Consider the following 19,635-nt stretch of genomic DNA (forward strand, 5'->3'; position numbering starts at 1 on the left):
GTTTTCCTTGCGTTACTTTTTCTTTTACCAACATCTCCAAGTGCAGTTTCTGCATTAAAGGCAAGGAATATAATATTGGATTTGAGGCAAACAAGCTGGGTTGGGTTGTTTTCAGAATCAGAATCAGAATCAGAAATACTTTAATAATCCCAGAGGGAAATTGCTGTTTCAGTACAACCGCCATGAGACGATTTACTGAGGCCTAGCTGCCCACCTGACTTTAATAAGTCACTGAACATGTTACTGTAAAACTATGCATGGCATTTTTCTACACTGAATTTTCATACCCATAAACGAATTACAGCAGAACCTCATATAATTTAAATGTATAGAGGTAGGTGTATTTGTTCTGCATGCTGTGTCTGTTTAGAAGTTTAAAGGACATTCAACTCCATGAATACTACTAAGTGGGTTTGGTATATAGAACAATGTTTTTTTCATGGCTGAAGAACATGTTTTTCACCTAATTCACTGAAGTCTACCTTCAAATTCAAAATAGAATGACAATAGCAATATCTATAGGTTATATTGTCATAACCTCAATTTTCAATTTTTGTCTCATCAGACATCTGTACAACCATCAGTATTTCAGAAATGTCTTCTCAGAAACAGCGATTAAAATATACAGCTGAGTTATTTTGCCTTATTTTATATTATTGAGAATACAATGTCGAGGAAAGGAACAACATGTTCTCTATGGACTGGAGGTGCATGCGCTTCTTTTGGACATGACAAGATGCTTGTAGCTGCAGGTGAAGAGCCTTGGCGAAGACTTAGACGCAGACTCCTTGGCAAGCTTAAGACTCATCATACATCAAAGCCTGAGCCTGGAAGAAAAGGGACAAGGCTTTGTTGTGTGTCTGAGACAGTGAATGTGTTCCTGTGAGTTTTAGACTGTACTGCAGAACAGTTAACAACAGGATCCCTTCATTATTGTAATTGTTAAACATTTTTACATGATCACCCTGTAAGGATGTAAACATTTTTTAAATGATTCAAAACATGCTAAAACTAGAAACATGTCAGTCATGGAAACATGAAAGATGGAAACATGTCAGCATTCATTGTTTAAAGGGGACATGTTATAATAATATCTAATTTTATATGGTTGTGTGTGAGAATATATTTTGGTAAATTAAACGGTCCTCTTAAAAACCCAGAAAACCCGCCCTGGAAGGAAGCCCCCTGAGGGATTGAAAAATATGCAGTGTTTAGATTTGTATTAGATAACACACTACTAGCTCAGATTGTAACAAATCAATCTTTATATCCCCTCAACCTTTATTCCATAACATACTGTATTGACTCAAGTTTTCACTGAGTAAATATAAAAAAAAATTGTTATTGCTTTATTCTTTGTTTCCATGTTATTTTAGCCACAAATGTAATTAGTTACTTAAATTCAGGCAGAACTTTGCCAATAAGACCCTTCCTGTACTAGCATGTTGTGTTTCCCCCCTGGTTAGAAAATATTTAATTATCTCTATTTGAAATTCTAACAGTGCTTTGAATAAAAGAAACACTGTCTGTAAATTAACAGTACGAATGAAAATGAAGGTAATTTCACTGAATATGCTTCGATTCAGCCCCATGTTCACACCTAGATTATTTAGCAATATATGTTTTTATGACTTTACCCTCCTTGTGGTGGGTTTCAGAGGTTTTTATGGTTATCAAATTCTTAACATAATCATCAAAATTACATGAAATAAACTCTGGAAATACTATTTTGCTCTGTGTGTAAAGAGTCAATATAATGCACGAGTCCATTTCTAAGATTAATTACTGAAATAAACTAACTTTCCAATAATATTTTAATTCACTGAGGTGCACGTGTATGGCTGTGACTTAAGCACTCTCTTCAAGTGGCTTAGAAACTTAGTAAACTCTTAAAGAAAACTTTCCTCTGGGGTCAGAGACACATAGCAACATCCCTACATAAGTCATGACCAAAACCCAAAAACACTGGTCATCGTCATTGGTACATGGTCTGTTACTGGACATGACAAATGGTCTTTCATGTGTTCTTAACTTCCTCTGATGTTTGTTCACATTTTCTCTTTGGTCTTTCAGATGTGAGTCCTTTCCATTACAGGGCGTTCTTCTGGGGCTGACACACAAGAAAAAAGCATTGTTACACAGCCGTGGCCACCTAGGGTAAGAGAGTGTTTAGCTTGAGGCTATGTCCTCAGGACACAGCGCAGCAAACCTCAGTGGACACCCATCTATAAAAGATTTACACAGTGTATTTGTGCATCAGAAAGTCCCCTCAAGATGTGCTGTTTTGGAAGACCAGAAAGACAGCAGAGCGAGGGGGCCTGTGTTCTCCTGACCCTCTGCTGTGTCAGAAATGTTTCACCTTGCACTCGGATCACGCAAACGCACCACAAATCCACTTATGACCGGACAGGTTACTGAGGAGACTTCACCATGGACCTTGTCAGTCTGGTTTGAATTATATGTGACAGTGAGATACATGCAGCCCTGCGTCCAGAGACAACCTTTCGCTCTGTAACAATAAAAGTGTAAAGGACATGACTTTATGTCTCTGAGAGCATTTTCTGATGGGGCCAGATGTCACCTATCTCAGATGATGATCAAGGTTGGACATAACAAAATGCTTTCAAATAAAGGGTCAACATGCCACCTCACTTAACAATGATGTTCCTAGATTGCCTTGCAAATGACCTTGATTTTTTTAATGTTTTTTTTTTTTTTTAGGTCAGTTTACAACCACAGTATTTGTGTATGTATCTTAATAGGGTTTTGTACAACAAATCAACCCTAAGTAGCACAGCACTGTGATGTGAAAGAAAAACATGTTTTTTAAATAACTGTTATAAACAACAATCTTAAAAAATAGGGCAGGCATTTGCATTCAGCCATTCCTAATTAGATATATTCTTTATTATGATAACTTCCTGTCGAAAAGCAACCTCATTAGTAAATAGAGTCCACATGTAAGGAATTTAATGTCAGTATAAATACAGCTGTACATCACCATACACACACCCTCCCTCATGGCGGTGGCACCATCATGCTGAGGGAATGCTTCTTCTCAGCAGGACAGGGACACTGAAGAGCACTGATTAGAGGAGGAATTTAATTAAATTCAGGAGAATCCTCAAAGGAAACCTGTGAGAATCTGGAAAACGCCTAATAACATGGTGGAGGATCAGCCTTTATGGAGTCAAGGCCTAAATTTGACTGAGAAGTATGCCAAGAGTTTAAAACATTTGATTCCAGTTGCTCTCTGTCCTCTGTGGTTGTGGTTGAACCATTTTGCAGAGAGATTCAACAAATGTTTACCCCTGGCAGAGACAGGCCGTAAAAAGATTTACATTTCCAAAGATGTCTCTCTAAATAATTTGACTCATAGGTTCTTAAAACATATACATACAACAATTTTCAGATTTTTATTCTCAATGAGAAAAAAAAAAGTATAATTTTACAATGAACTGGAGATCTTACAAGGATGTACCACCCCTCTTGCCTCAGTAGCACTGGAGATAGCGTTATAGGCAATGGATGGATACATTTATCACTTTCCTTACATTTTAACGTTAGGCCTTTAGTGTTGGTTGGTCACCCACAATCCCAGTGAAATACTCTGAGGATTGGGGTTGTGATATGACAAATTGTAAAACAAACGCAAAGAGATACACATGCTGTTTAACTACAAGGTATATATTAAACAGTTTATTAATTAAGTTTTTTTTAAAATAGTTCAATTATTAATTAGTGCAACATGATTTAACATAATAAGATGCTGGGTCAGTATGTCTTGGTTTTAGGTTTACATTGACTGATGGTGATCTGCTCTCATCCTAGTTGCCACATGACCCTTTGGTTGCAGACAGACGGCTGTAAGCAGAGTCTCTTGAACAACAAATAATTTATAAGCTGTACGCCAGTCAACCACCCCCACACTTGTACTTCAATTTGGCTTCGTCAAAGTCTCTGTGTCTCTCTTTGTCACTAAATTCACACTTTGTACGTATCTATGGCTTCAGACCTTGTGTGATTGCCCGCATAGGCTGGTATTTGCATTAATATGTGGCCGTTTAATTCAAGTGGCTTAGCCGCTACAGATGCTTGATGCAGAGACAATGGTCTACTGAACTTTTGATCCACTAAATAGTTGATGAGTTATTTGATTAGGACCTTAAGGCCCCTTATTACTGCAGATGAGATCAGTGTCTGGGTCAAACGAGGAAGAGGATACCGCTGTGTCTGTCAGAGATTCCCACTTGAACTGCCACTTAAAGTTGAGTTTTTGGAGCATGTATAATTCCGAAGTGTTTTCACATCGATTGTAATGATGTGAGGAGCATAGAGAGATGATGCTGTTTTGAAAGTTTGTGACCAGTTGTTTGCAGCATCACCTTTACCTTGTCTTTATTATCTGTAGAATAAAGCTATGTAAAAAAAAAAAAGCAGCAGAAATCTATTTTTAATTAAAAAATAACTTTTAGCCATGGTATTTTTTTGGTCTTGCTATAAATGAAATGTTTCCAATTTCTTTTAATAACTGTAGCTATGAGCACAAACAAAGGCACACAAAAGCCTGCATCTGTGCGTAGTCTGCATAGATATGGACTCGAGTGAGCAGCACCCACAACAAGAAGTACTAATGTCACAGTGTCCTCCTCTTAGCGTCTTTACTACCCCCCCCCCCACCCCCCTTCAATAATTTAGTTCAAGGTGTCAGACAAAGCTGCCCTGGCTCATGCAACCCCTGTAAAAGACACTGCTGCTCGCTTCACTGATTTGCCCCCACCACCTCCTTGTCTCAATTAAACATTCGTCTAAGTGTTTGGAGCTAAACACATGCAAACAAAACAGTAGCAGACACGACCAAGGCCTGCTTGCTAGACATTTAGCATATTAATGGATTCTGTCCTGTGTAAGAGTATTGGGCAAGAGTATCACTACTGCAGCACAATTTCACTATTTAACATTATTATTTTAGTAATTTTGTTTTGTTTTGTGTTACTGGTGGGAGATTTTCCTCCTGTATAACTTACAAGTTTGTCCTTGAGCAGGTAATTGGATCGTGACTGTGACTCAGAAGTCAATCTTGTTGTTGCCTTTAGGTTTCAGAGGGTAGTGGGGAAATTCTTTTCTTAGTGAGGCACATGTACAGACAGGACAAATATTAAAAGAGTGAAGCAGGAGGTCAGATAAGAATTCAATTCAGTTTATTTTTATACCACGATTCACAACACGTCACTGTAAGGCACTTTACAAAAAAGGGGAAGTCAATGGAATTGAATCATACAGACAAGTTCCAAGTCATGTACATACATTCCAACTGATTCTAGTAATCAGAAATGCTGTTAAGTTCAGTTTATTATTCAAATTGGTGAAAAAGTTTTTTATCTAAGGAAACCCAGCAGATTGCATCAAGTCATAGCCTTGCAGCGTTCACTCATCCAGGATGAGAATGTAACAACAGTAGACAGTGACTGGCATTTTGTCGAAGACTTTACAGCAACCCTCAAGTATGCATGTAGTGATAGTTGAGAGGAAAACTCCCCTTTACACAGGAAGAAAGCTCCAACATGAACCAGGCTCAATTTCAACAGTCATTTAACACAAATGCATGGGCATTTGCGAGGACAAAGTATGCACATAAAAAAGAACACAGAGCCATGTGAAAGAAAATGCAAAAGGTAAAGTTAATGGTTTCACCTCTAATGGTTTCATCTGGGAGATAAAGACTGCAAAGCAAAGTTTTTAAATCTACAGGATGCAAGAGAACACATAAAGTTAGTTGCAGTAAAAGCTCAACAAATAGCTATGTTTAGAAGAGAGACAGGGTTAAACTGAAAGACTGTACCAAGTGTGTAGTCCATAGAAGGAGAACATGAAGTTGTTGGCAGTGATAGCATTGCAAACCTCCCAACCCATTCAATTGCTTGAAGCCCGACTTAATAATTGTCTTTATGTGACTCTGAAGGTTCAGGTCCGAGTCCATCACTACACCCAGATTTTGGGCCTGATCAGTGGTTACCAGCTGTACTAACTAAACTACTAACTAAAGCTGTGTGCCAACTCTTGGTCACTACTCCACTGGTCCAAAAATTTCTGGTATGCATTTAGCCAGCTCTTAAATGGATTCATAGTCACCCGGTGTCATTGTAATGTAGAGCTGTCTGCTTAGCTGTGGTAACTTATCTTCTTTGTTATAATCTAAGTTAAGGGGAGCATGTAGACATTTATATTTAAAACAGTGGTAGCTAAGAATTGGACTGGGATTAATTAATAAATCTGACTGAAAGATAATTGCTATTCTTCCACCTACCTCAGCTTTTTCAAGGAATGAAAACATTTTTGTAATCAGGAGCTGATTCATTCATACTAACATAATCCTCCTGCTGCTGCAGCCAGATTTCCGTGAGAAAAAATAAAGAAATCAGATTCACAAATCAAGTAATCAACTAGCAAAGTCTTTGAAGAAAGAGGTGTTGTGTTCAATAAACCACATTTGATTGTTTATTATTTTTGGTTCAGTCAGAGTCAAATTCATTGGTATGAATGATTTGCTCCTTTTAGATTTGTTTATCAGTTGTTGTTTTTTTTTTTTATATTTTGGCCATGTGTGACAAACTGTGTCAGTAGGGTAACTGGTGGGTAACACTACAGAAGCTACAGAGAAGTGTGTTGACCTACAACTCTACTTCCTGGTCTGGCCCCTGGGTTGTCAGCGTTTTGGAGATCTCATAAATTCCGCCATATTCCTAGAAAAAAAAAAAAAAAAACCCTTCTCCATTCAAAATAAGATGGATGCCATCTCTCCAGATCAGAGGAGTTTTCGAGAGCGTTTCCCCAAAGTGTTCACCATTTATCAGTGTACCCCACATCGGTTTCAGGAGCTAGATATTCTTTGCCAGCAGGTAGGATTTGATGTTACCCTCTTCTGGCCCCTTGGAAAGATTTGACAATGATCACTGGAGTCCGGACACGTTTCTAACAATGGAGCGGCCATTTACCAGTGTTGGCATCTCAGGACTTTTTATGGTATATATTGTTCAATACAAATCAAATATACAATAGTCTCACAGGAATAATTATTTGGCTCTAATTATCTTTTTGCTTCAATTTCCTCTTCATCAGTCTCAGCTGAGCCTCCTCCTTAACTCCTGAACTACCCCTCTGTAGCTGGTGGGACATGGTGGATGCATGGAGGCCCTACTGACAATGATAGATTTGACAAGAGGACAGTGTTAATGATATTCCCCCTTTGATGGCTGGGGCTACTTCACACACATTTGCATTTCCATTCATCATCGGCATTTATCATTATGGGGTTGCTGCCAAATCTAATTACAGTACTGGGCCAACGGGGATGACGGGCCTGATATGAGGGCCCCCAGCCCCTTACACATGTCTATTTCTCAGTGTTTGTCACCTCTTCTCATGCTCTCTTGCTCCTTTTTTTTCCCTCATCACATCTTCCACACCTTTTTTTTTTTGCTTGTTTTTTATTTCCTACTCTGTGTTTGTGTTTGGTTTAATTTTGCACTCCAGTCATCAGGTTTAAATTGAGAGGGGAACATAGCAAGGCATTGAGGCAGGAAGTGCAGCCGTGTAGCACCAAACTCAATTAACTTCACTCTAAATTAAGTCATTGGAGAGCTCTTCATTAGAATTACCCTGAGTTGAGCAGGGTAAGCAGAGTGGGAGATAAATAAAATAAATAATGACGAGATTAACTTTCACAACACTTTCTCTGCATTCTCCTTTTCCCTTTCTTTTTTATCATCTTTATCTTTTACCCTCTCCTTCGCTCCGGTTTTGTGATTTATTCACTGATCCAAGGGGATCACATTAGGAGTTTAGTGATCATCCCTTTAAAACATCCTCAGAACTAATTATTCATGACCTATCACTAGTGACAAAGGAAGTGTTTAATATCAGATAAATGAAGCTTACCGGATCTAAAATGGCATATTCTTAACCTCATGATTGTTCACTTTCTTTTAGCTGTGGGATTCTGCTCTTGTATCTTTCCACTCATTATGTCTCCCATTAAAAAGTTTGCAACTAATTGCTAAAGGTTGTTTGTTTCAGGACAAAAGCTGCACTGTAGTACTAAGGCAGAGCAGCAGGGTCACGGCTGGATCTCCTCTGAACTTCTAAGACCAGCTCATCCTATTTATCATGTGCGCAGCGTGATCTAGGGATGCCAGAGGAGAGTCATCCTTCAACAGGCAAGAATTGGAAGCACTCAGACAGATGCATACAACAAAAAACTGATAATCTGCCAAAATGTTGTCTCTACACAATGCAGCTCTGGGAATATTTAGAGAAGAGTCCTTCTAAAACTTATTCCCCCAGTTGTCTGAGCTTTTGGGTGCGTCTGTACTCAGGGGTTTACTGAGCGTAGCTTTAAAATAAAGATAATTTTTAGATAAAATACATCTGTTATAGTTTGCTGCATTAACACACGTTGCCAAGTTAAGTACATATTTTAAAAAGTCAGTCAAATTGAAATTAAGAATGAAATCAAAGTTTCTTAAGAAATTGCAGATTTTGAGCAGACTGCTTTATTTTTACTTGGCAAAAAATAAATGTTACGTTTGCTTAACTTGTTTTACTTACCTGCATACTTTAAACATGCAAAATAACGACCAAGACTTCTTTTGCAGTCAGATTGCACCCGATAACATAGTGGACAGATCAGTGTTGCCAGCTTCTAAGTAAGGTATAAAGCTTTTGAATGTTTTTAATGAAAAAATGTTTTGCAGTTCATTTTCAGCTTACTCCCTTGCCACATGCCTATCCACTCTTGGCCAAGTGGACTGAACTCTGAATTGTCTACAGAATGTATGGATGTCAGTACCATTTATTATTTTACGAGTTCTGATGGAGAGAGGGATAAGATTGCACAGTAAGAAAGTAAATAGAAAACAACTGAAATATGTAGAGAAATACAAATTATACTTCTCTTACCTGTTCTTGTCTTGGTACATGTTTCAGTATATATATATATATATATATATATATATATATATATATATATATATATATATATATATATATATATATATATATATATGTATAATTTTTTTTTTTTTTGCTAGAGTAAAGAAGATGGACCAAGAGACCTTTACAGCTCGCCAGGCCATGCTGCACAAATTACCAAAAGAACCAGTAAGAAGATAACAACCGCCTGAATTGACGCAAAATGTGGTTTGTAGGAAATGAAAGATGCCCTGGACAGAGATAACATCATGTCGACTTACACTGCAGATCTCTGGGCCAGCTTTTTAGCTGGCAATGGGCAGTCCATCTTCAGATGTAACAATGTTTGGGACAGAGGGGAACAAAAGTCAAGCTAAAAAAAAAAAACTTTAACTAAGTTGTTTGGCATTGCTTGTTGGACATTACAGCTCAGGGTCCTCTGTGATAAGGACTTAGTAATCTGAACAGTAGATAAAGAAGATGTCAAAGGAGGGTGCACCATTGCACACACACACCTTCCCACACAGTTACACATACAGCTGCCATATGTTCCAGGAAGCAAGGAACCCTTCAAGATGAGAGAGGCCTCTGAATTATTGATCAATGATTAGCAAATGCAATAGAAATGTTAGCCTTGATGTTGCCTGCCTGAGCAATGTGTGTGTGTGTGTGTGTGTGTGTGTGTGTGTGTGTGTGTGTGTCTGTTTACACCATAAAAACTGTTTGTAAGCTCGAACATTCATGCTTTCACACATATATTCGTATTTGAAGATAATTGTTTATGTTAACAAGCAAAGACACTTTAAAGTCTACTTTTAAATTACAAGGACATTTTACTAATTTATGAAAGGGTGTGTGGGCGCGTGTGTATGTTATTACAGGCTACAAAGAGAGTCTCCACTGCATTCAAAGGGGGGTCTAATTCATTATTAAGTTGGGGACAAAACAGGCAGTATGGGAGGTGGGTAACAGTAGGTGACGGTAGGCCTGTATTGATTACTACCAACACCAGGAGCCAAGTGTAGTGTGACAGAATGGACAAAACCAGCCAAGCACAAGCACAGGTGCTGACACAGTCATTCACAAACAGGGCCTGGCTACAGAATGGCCATTGTCGGCGTCTTTGAAGCACACTGTCTCCGTTGCTGTGATGCTCTTTCACAGAGGCGACTCATTTGGCTGAAGAGAGTGGCAGGTTGCCTCAGTCAGGAGGTGACAGCTAGGTGAAATGTTTTTGTTTATGGTTAGTTAAGTGACTGCAGCCTGTTGGCACTGATGCATTGCTGGAGAGAAAGATGATCTGCACTGCCTGGCGTTATAGTAATTAGTATGTATTACATTACATTAAAAAGTTGCCACAGACATTTCTTCTTCTTTTTTTCTTTTTTTTTTTGGAAGGTGGGGCAGAACGTTGTTGTATGAATGTAAAAGGAGTTTAAAAAATTGGCACACCCTGTTGATTCCACAAGAATATAAGGTCCAAAGCAATTACCATTGTTTTTATAATAACTTCTAATGTTTGCTGAGTGTGAGTCATGAATACCTTAAATTTAAGATGTTTAACATCCCCCCTTTTTATATCAGACAACTGTTTGATTTTGTCAAATTAAATAATTTTAATGGACTGTTTATGGTCTTCCCCAAGTTTAGAAAATTGAATTTAAATACATTTGGAAAATACATCTTAAAATACATTTGATGTTATTACCAGTGAAAGGTCTGAGTGCATTTCTTATAAGGATAAAATTTAACTAAGATCTAGAAATGGAAAAAGCTCAGATTTTGCACAAAACATTGTTCTCAAAAACAAAGCCAGGAGTTAATGCATTTAAGAAGACTCTTCAATTTTGTCTCTTGCATGCAATAATTTTTGCTTGGAAAACAGTAGGCCTAGCTAATTTAAAGAAATAGGGTTAGGGTTTTTTTTAAATATTACAAAAAATGTTTGGTACAACAGTTACATGGGAATATATGCTTCCAGCTGAATCAATACCTGATCATTTGATTGTCCAGAACTTTCCATCTTCAATGCAGTTACACAGATAACATTATGTCAGTAAATCTTCAAATCTATTTTAAACAGCCGGCTATCTTTGATAGGTCATAGGTTTCCCAGGTCAATGCAGCTCTCTTTAGAAGCACAGCATGGATAATTCAAACGAAAATGGAATCGCATTACAAATAATAACAAATAAATAAATAAAAATGATCATAGGGTCCCATACAGTTTTGTTTGGGCTCTGGGCATAGTGAGGGGTTGCCATATGTTTCAGGATACCCCAAGTTAGTGAATATTATTTCGGTAGCCAGCACGAGAAGAGACATGTCATGTTTTTCAGTTATCACACAGCCCAGCTGAACTAATCAAACTAGTAACAAGATGCAGCAAGTATCTGCCCGTGTGTATGTTTTGTAGTGGGAGCATGCAGTTGTTTTTATGTATATCTGTGCTCGCTGTGTGTTTGATTTCCCAGGTGTGAGAGAGCAGCCTGTGAAAGTGTAATCTTTATTATAATCTGCCAGAAGTTGCAGCAGCTTGGGAATCGATAAAGCTAGGTAATCGACAGTCACTAGACTGTTATACAACAAGGGGCCCTTGTGAGACGCATCATCACAAACTAGATGGTATGCGGGCTTGGGAAAACTGGCGACTCTATCCAAACTAATGTTGAAGGCCAACATTTAGCTTTTTTTTGTTTTAAAAAATTATGTAACTGTGTTAAGATTGTTGTTTTAACTTTAAATTGTCATCGTCCGATTCCCTACTGCTAGCAATGCAGATGATTGCTAATGTTACCCAAGAATGCATGGTTTACAATGAGCAAGTCAGATGCCACATTCATATCTATGTGAAACTTGATCTCATTAGTTAAACTGACTCTCATTTGACCCCAGCACAGTAGCTGTAAACACTAGAGAATTACAAGCCAAAATAAATATTAGCATAATGCTAGGGGCCACTGAGTGCGTTTCCCATGGAGTGATTAAAAATGAAAACACAGAGCAGCACAATGTGAAGTCCCAAGGCAGAATGGCAGTTAGCGTAGAAAAGCTAATTTCATGATAAATTAAAGAACAATGCAGTTTCTCTCATGAGATATCACTCCCTTGTATTTATCATGTGAAAACAGCTAAAATTAGCCTTATCACACGTTATCTTAAACTTGATTAATAAAACATTAATTTCCATGTAAATTGTCTTATTAAAGTTTTTCCTTTTTCCTCGCTGTAGGTTTATATTTCTAAGGTTTGATTTGCATATTTTACAAACACAAAAGAACAGTAATGTAATATAATGAAGCCCAAGGCCAATAAGGCCCCTTCAAGGGTCTTCTTGGAGAAGACTGTCACCTACTGTTTGTTATATTTTTAATTTGGTATTAGGCAAGATTTTACATGGTTTGTAAAATTTACAGTTTTCCAAATTAATAAATAAATGTTCAATCTACTTTAATTTTGTCTTTAAGATACAAGAGAGCTTTGGTTTGGCTTTGTAAACCCTGCCACTTAGTTACATTATATGTTTATCATACCTGAAGAATGGGACATATGGTATAATTGAACTCCATCTTTTTCATGACTTATTGGTGCTGGGCATTCATGGTTTAACTTACTCCCTCTACCTACCAGGGTAGAAATGCAGTGAATAAAAATGGAGTCAATAGATCATGTGAGATACTTAAATGCAGACAGCCATGATTATGAGCTGCGGGAATGTGCCACAAATTTACTCCGGGCCAATATATATTGCTTACGCTTATAATAAATGTTATCTTTCGAAGGAGAAAAAAAGCTGTCAACTTGATGAAAGACACAGATGAGCATCTATATTGCTGAGCAACCATGCATAGATATACTCAAAAGCAGTTTTCACTGAGAGGGCAACAGAATGAAAAATCTGCAGCTACATCATCCCTTTCAATGAGTTTGAGTAATTGTTGTGGGTCCTAATTCTTTTGTTAGTGGGAATAAAAGAACAAGCTTTTCAGAAAAAAAAAAAAAAAACTAACATCAACCAGGAGGAGTTTTAATAGTGCAGGCATAAAATACATTTTAATGTTATTTTTATTGGTGATTTGCTTCTGCTTTGCTTAAAATATGGATATGGAATTGATTTCAATGACAATTCATTTAGTTACTGAAAAAAGGCTTGGTTTCACAGAAAGGTGACTTTTTTTGTCCCATTAGTAATTTTCAACAGTGACACCAAACATAATATCTCAGTACTTTAAACTACACAATACAGTTGTTTTTTTTGTTTTGTTTTGTTTGTTTTTTTTATCAGTAAAACCCTCTTCAAAAGATAAAATACAATGATTTCTTAGTACATTTTGTCATGATTTAAGTTTTTGCTTTTTGTCTTGGACCTTTTCTAGTTTCAGCCTGTCACCTTTCAGCAACCAGCCACTATCCAATCAGCTCAGTCTCCTTCCAGCCAACACTCTGCTCTTAATCAGATCCACCTGCTGCATTAATTGGAGTCAGCTTTACTCACCTGTTCATACGCCTACTTGTACCTGCCTCAGTCATCCACTCACTGCCAGAATGTCTAGTCTCGCCTCATGTGAACTGCCGCCTTGGCACTCCCAGTTTCTGTGTGCTCAGCCTTTTGGATTAGCAGTTCAGTCCTTACTGACATATGTTTTCAGTACCTGCGTGCTGCTCAGTTCTGTCCTGGGGCCCGTTCTTCGTACGTCGCTAACTCAGTTAGCTGGATTTGATTGTTGACGATTTGGCATGATCTTGGATCGTTTGGTTCTTCGAAACTCATCCTGGACTTGCTGTCAAAGCAACATGTGCGCAAGCTTAAACCTGCTCACGAGCAGGCCTTTTTTAATGTAAACAGGATTCGATCGCAGCTTTATAAGCGGAGGATATAGGGAAGTCTGTCGTAGCCATGTCTTGTCCATTGTTGCGACAGCAACCTGTTGTGGAAGGTACAAAAATAATTTCAGAGCTTTTCGAATGAATCGCGTATTGCGATATAGACAGGATCCTTTAGCGCAGTGCGACAGTGTAATTGTAGAGAGAATTTTCTTAGTGGCTGTTGTAAACAGACAAACACATCATTTAACAGTGGCTTTTAAAGAGGAAAAAGTGGTGTTAGAGCCATAAATAGAAAATATTTAAGTTATTTGTATGTTGGTTTGCTTTTTATTTTTATCATATTCAGTAAGAAGAGTTGTTCGGGCCATTTTATTGTGAAGTTTAGTTTTACTTTGAAAGGCTTGCTTCTTGTCGAGCCGTATTTTGTATAAAAAAAAACAAACTATGGATGGATTATCTAGACACGGAGCAATACCGTTTTACTGTGTAAACTTTGTATGACTTGGAAAAGGAAGAACTTCATTTTTTTATAGATTATAATTTTTATGTTAAAATTCCCAGTTTGCACACGTCCTTTACTTCCAGTGTCTAAGGAATGACACCGATATTGGATCTGTTGCCATAACAAGTGGCTTTTTAAAATAAAGTATAATAATTAAAGGCTACCATTTTGTAGAATATTCTTGTATTTCATTTTTACTTGTCCCTATGTTCTAGTGGGTCCCGTGGAGGCTCTGACATAAAAGAACAAAGTAAATATGAAATTATTAAAAGGCAAAAATGCATACGGTACTGTAGAAAGTGATCAAAACATCTAACATGGATAGTACTTATGCATGTAATTTGTCTGCTACTTTTTGCCAGCCCTCTCTCCTGGCTTTGGCAGACTTTGAGGTGTTACCTGTCATTTTAATTAATGACTCAAATTCGGCATAACCTTCCATTAAAAGCTCGTGTTCTGCTTGAGAGAAAAACTGTAGGCGTTCTTTGGCCATGCTGACCAGCCAATAGCAGCGATGCTGATCAATGTTTCTACTATCGATACATTTCCCCTTTTAAACAAACGCATGAACGCGCAGTTATCTCATATAACTCAATCCAGCCATACTAATCATAAACAACAGGTGTGTTCGAAGAACACAATCAGCCGATCATGATTAGCCGGATGAAATCATCTTGGATGTCTCATTTGATCTTGGATGTTTTAAGCAACGTACGAAGAACGGGCCCCTGTTCTCTGAGTTCCAGCCTCTTGCTTTTCTTTTCATCAGCCTGCACCTTCTGCACCTGATCAGCTCCTGCCTTCATCACTCAGTCTACATTTGTCACTACCTGCATCTTCTGCCCCCCTCCTCATCCCTACCTGCCTGGATCATCAGCCATTATTATTATTATGTCTAAAGTGGTTCTGCTTGCTTGCCTCAGCTGCCACAATTCATCTTCACAATAAACCTTTCTAAACTCTATTCTGTGTTCGGCTGATTATCGGGTTCTCCAGTTCAATTACTACACATTTGCCATGGGTACAGTCATGATGTTTTTAGATATACTGCAGAACATTTATAAGCAGGTGGCACACTAGAACCTAAGCTGTTGTTAAAAAATGTACCTGGCTGCAGTCACCCCAGGTTCGTTTCCTGAATAATGTGTTTTTTCTATTGTAGACTTCTGTAGTAATGAAAAAAAGACTCTTGAAACTGAAACTATATTTTAACATATTTAATCTAAAAGGCAGAGGGATGTATACAGCTTCAGTACTGGACTCTCATACACAACAACGAGACGGGCTCATAATCCTTAACACTGTGGGTTTTGCTTTAAAAGTGGATTCGGGAGCGGTCAGATCAGATGCTTGACTCCAACCTGAATGTCAATGAGTAGTTTGGGGTTCTTGTAAGTAAGAGCAATTCAAACTGTTGGAATTTCCTTGATACACCTGAAACATGGGGCCAAGTATGAAGGGACTTTAACCCACTGTGCAGACACGTAAAACATAAGGATAGCTTTCCAAGCAGAAAGTAACTTTTTTGTCAGTCTATCATGACATTGATAAAACAAAATGCAAGACCCTTGTTCCCACTGACACAGACATTTTGGAGAAAAAAAATACTGTTTGAGTTTTGGTGGATTACACAGATTTACACAAATGGTGTGGTGGACATTGTTAATGAACATTAACGATATGTATTTTTGTTTGTATATATTTGAACTGGTTATTTGGAGATGTGATATGGACTATAAAAATATAATAAGGAAAGAAATAATAGAGGCCCAACCTGCATTTGTTTATGATAGTATATTTGTATAAGCTAAAGAAGTGAATGACTTGGAAAAAATGGCCAAAAGTGTTAAAAACACAGAACTAAACCTATTTTGGGAGAATCTTTCAACTGGAACTACTTTAGCTGTCCTTAGGATGTTCTTACTTTGAACCATAATGAAGGAAATGTCGTTACCACATGATAGCACATAATAGATATTATAATGTTGAGTGGATTCAAACATGCACTGTAAACATAGATGTTTTTAGTACGTCACAGCTCCCCTAAACATGAAAGTCTTGCTTTCAATATGGCTTGGTGACTCTTTTGCATCTGTTCTGCAAACTTCCACATCATCATATCTTTATTCCTTTAGGTGGCAGTAACCAGGACATTTTGATCTATCAGAGACCACTTTGCCCTGTCCAGGTTCTTCTTCCTGTATATTTGCTCTGCTAGGGACCTGAATGTTGTTAAAGTGAAGTTAAATCTGCTGATGATGTCATCCAAAGAAGGCAAGATTTATGCATAACTCCCTTCAGCTATGTCCCAAGCCAAATTACACTACTTGATCGCTGAGTGGCTGCATTGTGAGACCTCTATTTAAGATGGCTGACACTGTAACTGTGCCCTGACCAAGTTATACAATCCTATTCTGTTTTTTTAAACGTTACATTAACTGTGCTTAGCAAACAAGACATCCTCTACCTCGCCATGCTTCATTATCTGTGCCTGGATCTAAGCTATAGGTGTTAGGAGCTGTTCTAGTTGTTTGTAATGAATATGTCTACTTTGCATGACAGATCAAATAGCAGTCAAATGTGACGTTGGCTTAGAAAACATGAGATGGTCTGGAATCCAAAACCTGTGTTGGAATATCACTCTTGTCCTTCGCTCTCGTTACTCACCTTAAAGACTCACTCATATAAACTCTGATGACTAATAGCCATGGCTTTACTCCAGGGTGCAACCAGCATGGTGCAGAGAATTAAGGAGGTACTGGATCCTGGTTTTTCAGGAACCAGTACATCTGTTACAGTATACATGAAGTTGAAAAGATGCTATTGATTAGTGTAGCTTGTAATAAAATGTTGTGGCAAACGTATAAGGGCAAAAAATAAATCAGAAAGCTGTGTGAAAACTGCTGAATTTTTCATACTTACATTTCACATTCAATTTGAACCCTAATGCGTACAGTGCCCATGTGTTTTAAAACAGTTTTTTGATTTATCTACTAATTCAATTCAATTCAATTCAATTCAATTTTATTTATATAGCGCCAAATCATGAAACATGTCATCTCAAGGCACTTTACAAAGTCAAGTTCAATCATATTATACAGATTGGGTCAGATTATACAGATTGGTCAAAAATGTCCTATATTTGGTACCTATTAATAATAACTATTAATAGGTACCAAGACTAACTTTTATTAAAGGTAGTGATTTTAATTACAGTTAACAGGTCAGGGCACCACCTGATTAACAGGAGTTAATAGATAAATAGGTATTATTAGTTATCGTTCTATACATACCATGCTGGTGATGTGGTGTTAAACAAAAATAAACGAAGGAATGAATATGCACAACAGGAATTACACACATATGGGATAAACACAAACAACATCTCTTTTAAACACACCAAAATCAATTAACAAAATAGTTAACCCTTCCATTAAATTACTTCAGACAATGAGCTCTTTAACTTGGCTAGTAACATTTAAGTTAACTTTAAAATAAGATGGAAAGGAATGGTAAAAATTAATAAATTAATTCATAAAGCTACATCATAACTGTAAAAAAGGTACATTTAAAATAAAACTGATTGGCAAAATAACAAAGCAGTCATTTTACAGTCCAGTGTGGAGATGGGGGAAGTAGTTATAATGCTAACAAAGAACAACTGTCAAAAAATCAACAGACAAATGATTCTTAGTACTGTGTTGATCAGCTATCACAGTGACTCTGGACTCCCGAGCTGGTGGCGAAAGGTATCTACGGGTGTTCCCAAGATGGTGGACAGATGGAAGTTGTTCCAATTTATTTCTGAATAAATGCAAGGTCATTCACATACCTTCTTAAATGCTGCCTATATCTGATTCCAGTGTGATCTGCTTGCGGCTCCAAAGTGACCCACATGTGCAAAAGACCAATAATTGACTTCATGCCCAGCATGCTGTGGTCCAGCAAACATGGACGAAATAGGTTTTAGGGTTTACAGCACTGGTCTAAAATTAAAATCCTTGAGGGGTGGCATCCAGCAGCCTTTACATGTGTCCCTTGTCCAACACAAATGGCACCTCACTAGCATGCAGTCAAAGTCCTCCGTGTGCAGGATTGTAAACAAAACATTCATGCCATTCAAAAATGGTAAATGGCTTGTAATTGTACAGTGCTTTAACTAGCCCGACGACCCCAAAGTGTTTTACACTACAATCAGTCATTCAATCATTCTCCCACACATTCACACCCTGATAGTGGTGAGCTATGCTAGTAGCCACAGCTGCTCTGGAGCAAACTGACAGAGGCTGGGATGCCAGCAGGCAATTCAGGTGAAGTCTCTTGCCCAAGGACACATAACTGAGGTGGTCGGAGCGGGGGATTGAACTCCCTAACTCATTTGCCACTGTCGCCCTCAAATATGATCAGATATGATCAGATACAGGAGCATTTGACCCACAAAAAAAATAGATTTGAGCCACATTATCCTGGGGGCGATACAGATTTGGCTCCTCAGTTAATACAGCGGAGCCACGATAGTAACAGAAGCCATGATAAAAAAATAAAATATTGCCAGATTGCCAGTGCTCAAACCACTTATTTAAAAAAAAGCTTGTGACAGCTGATTGCCTGGGATCGGGCTTGCCCTGGGGTCTGCTCTGACCAAAACAAGTTAAGCATCAAAACACGAAAGAAACATTATCTATATGGTTTTGTCCAGAACTGATTACTTTCAACACACAAGCCTTTACTCAGCACTGCTCTGATTAACTGTGAACAACGTGGGGCACCGGAATATTAATATTGGATAATCAAGGTTGAAGGCATTGATGGACTACCAAAATGATGGCAAAAGGAGTATATGAATTCCAAAAAGTTAATGGAGGGATTCCTACCTCAAAATACCTCTCTTGATCAATTAATTTATTTCACACCCAGGAGTAAAATGCTGTGCATTGTAGAATTAAAAGTTCCTTACCAGTTCTCAAGAATCTGACAGTAGACAGTTTTGGTCCTTTGTTGTCCATAGGGTAGAGGTGAGTTTTAACATCGTTGCCCAGTTTTTGCCAATTTTCCTGGTTTTTTTTTCTTCATTTAAGTCAAAAGACAAGGATATCAATGATTGAAGGTGATGTAACATAGAATGATATGTAGAATATAATGATGTTTTACTATAAGTGATGGCTGACTTTAATGCAGGCTATATCTTCTGGGACACAAAGTAAAACCTTCCTATGTTTGAATGCAGATTTGAGATGTGTCAAACATTTTATCAAAACAATGACGAAAAAGTTACTAATGCTGCAGCAAATATAGCTTTTCTACACACACAGAAAAAAAAAAAACTGAATATGCTT

Source organism: Fundulus heteroclitus, chromosome 3 (genome assembly GCF_011125445.2).
Source record: "Fundulus heteroclitus isolate FHET01 chromosome 3, MU-UCD_Fhet_4.1, whole genome shotgun sequence".
In the NCBI taxonomy this organism is placed as follows: domain Eukaryota; kingdom Metazoa; phylum Chordata; class Actinopteri; order Cyprinodontiformes; family Fundulidae; genus Fundulus; species Fundulus heteroclitus.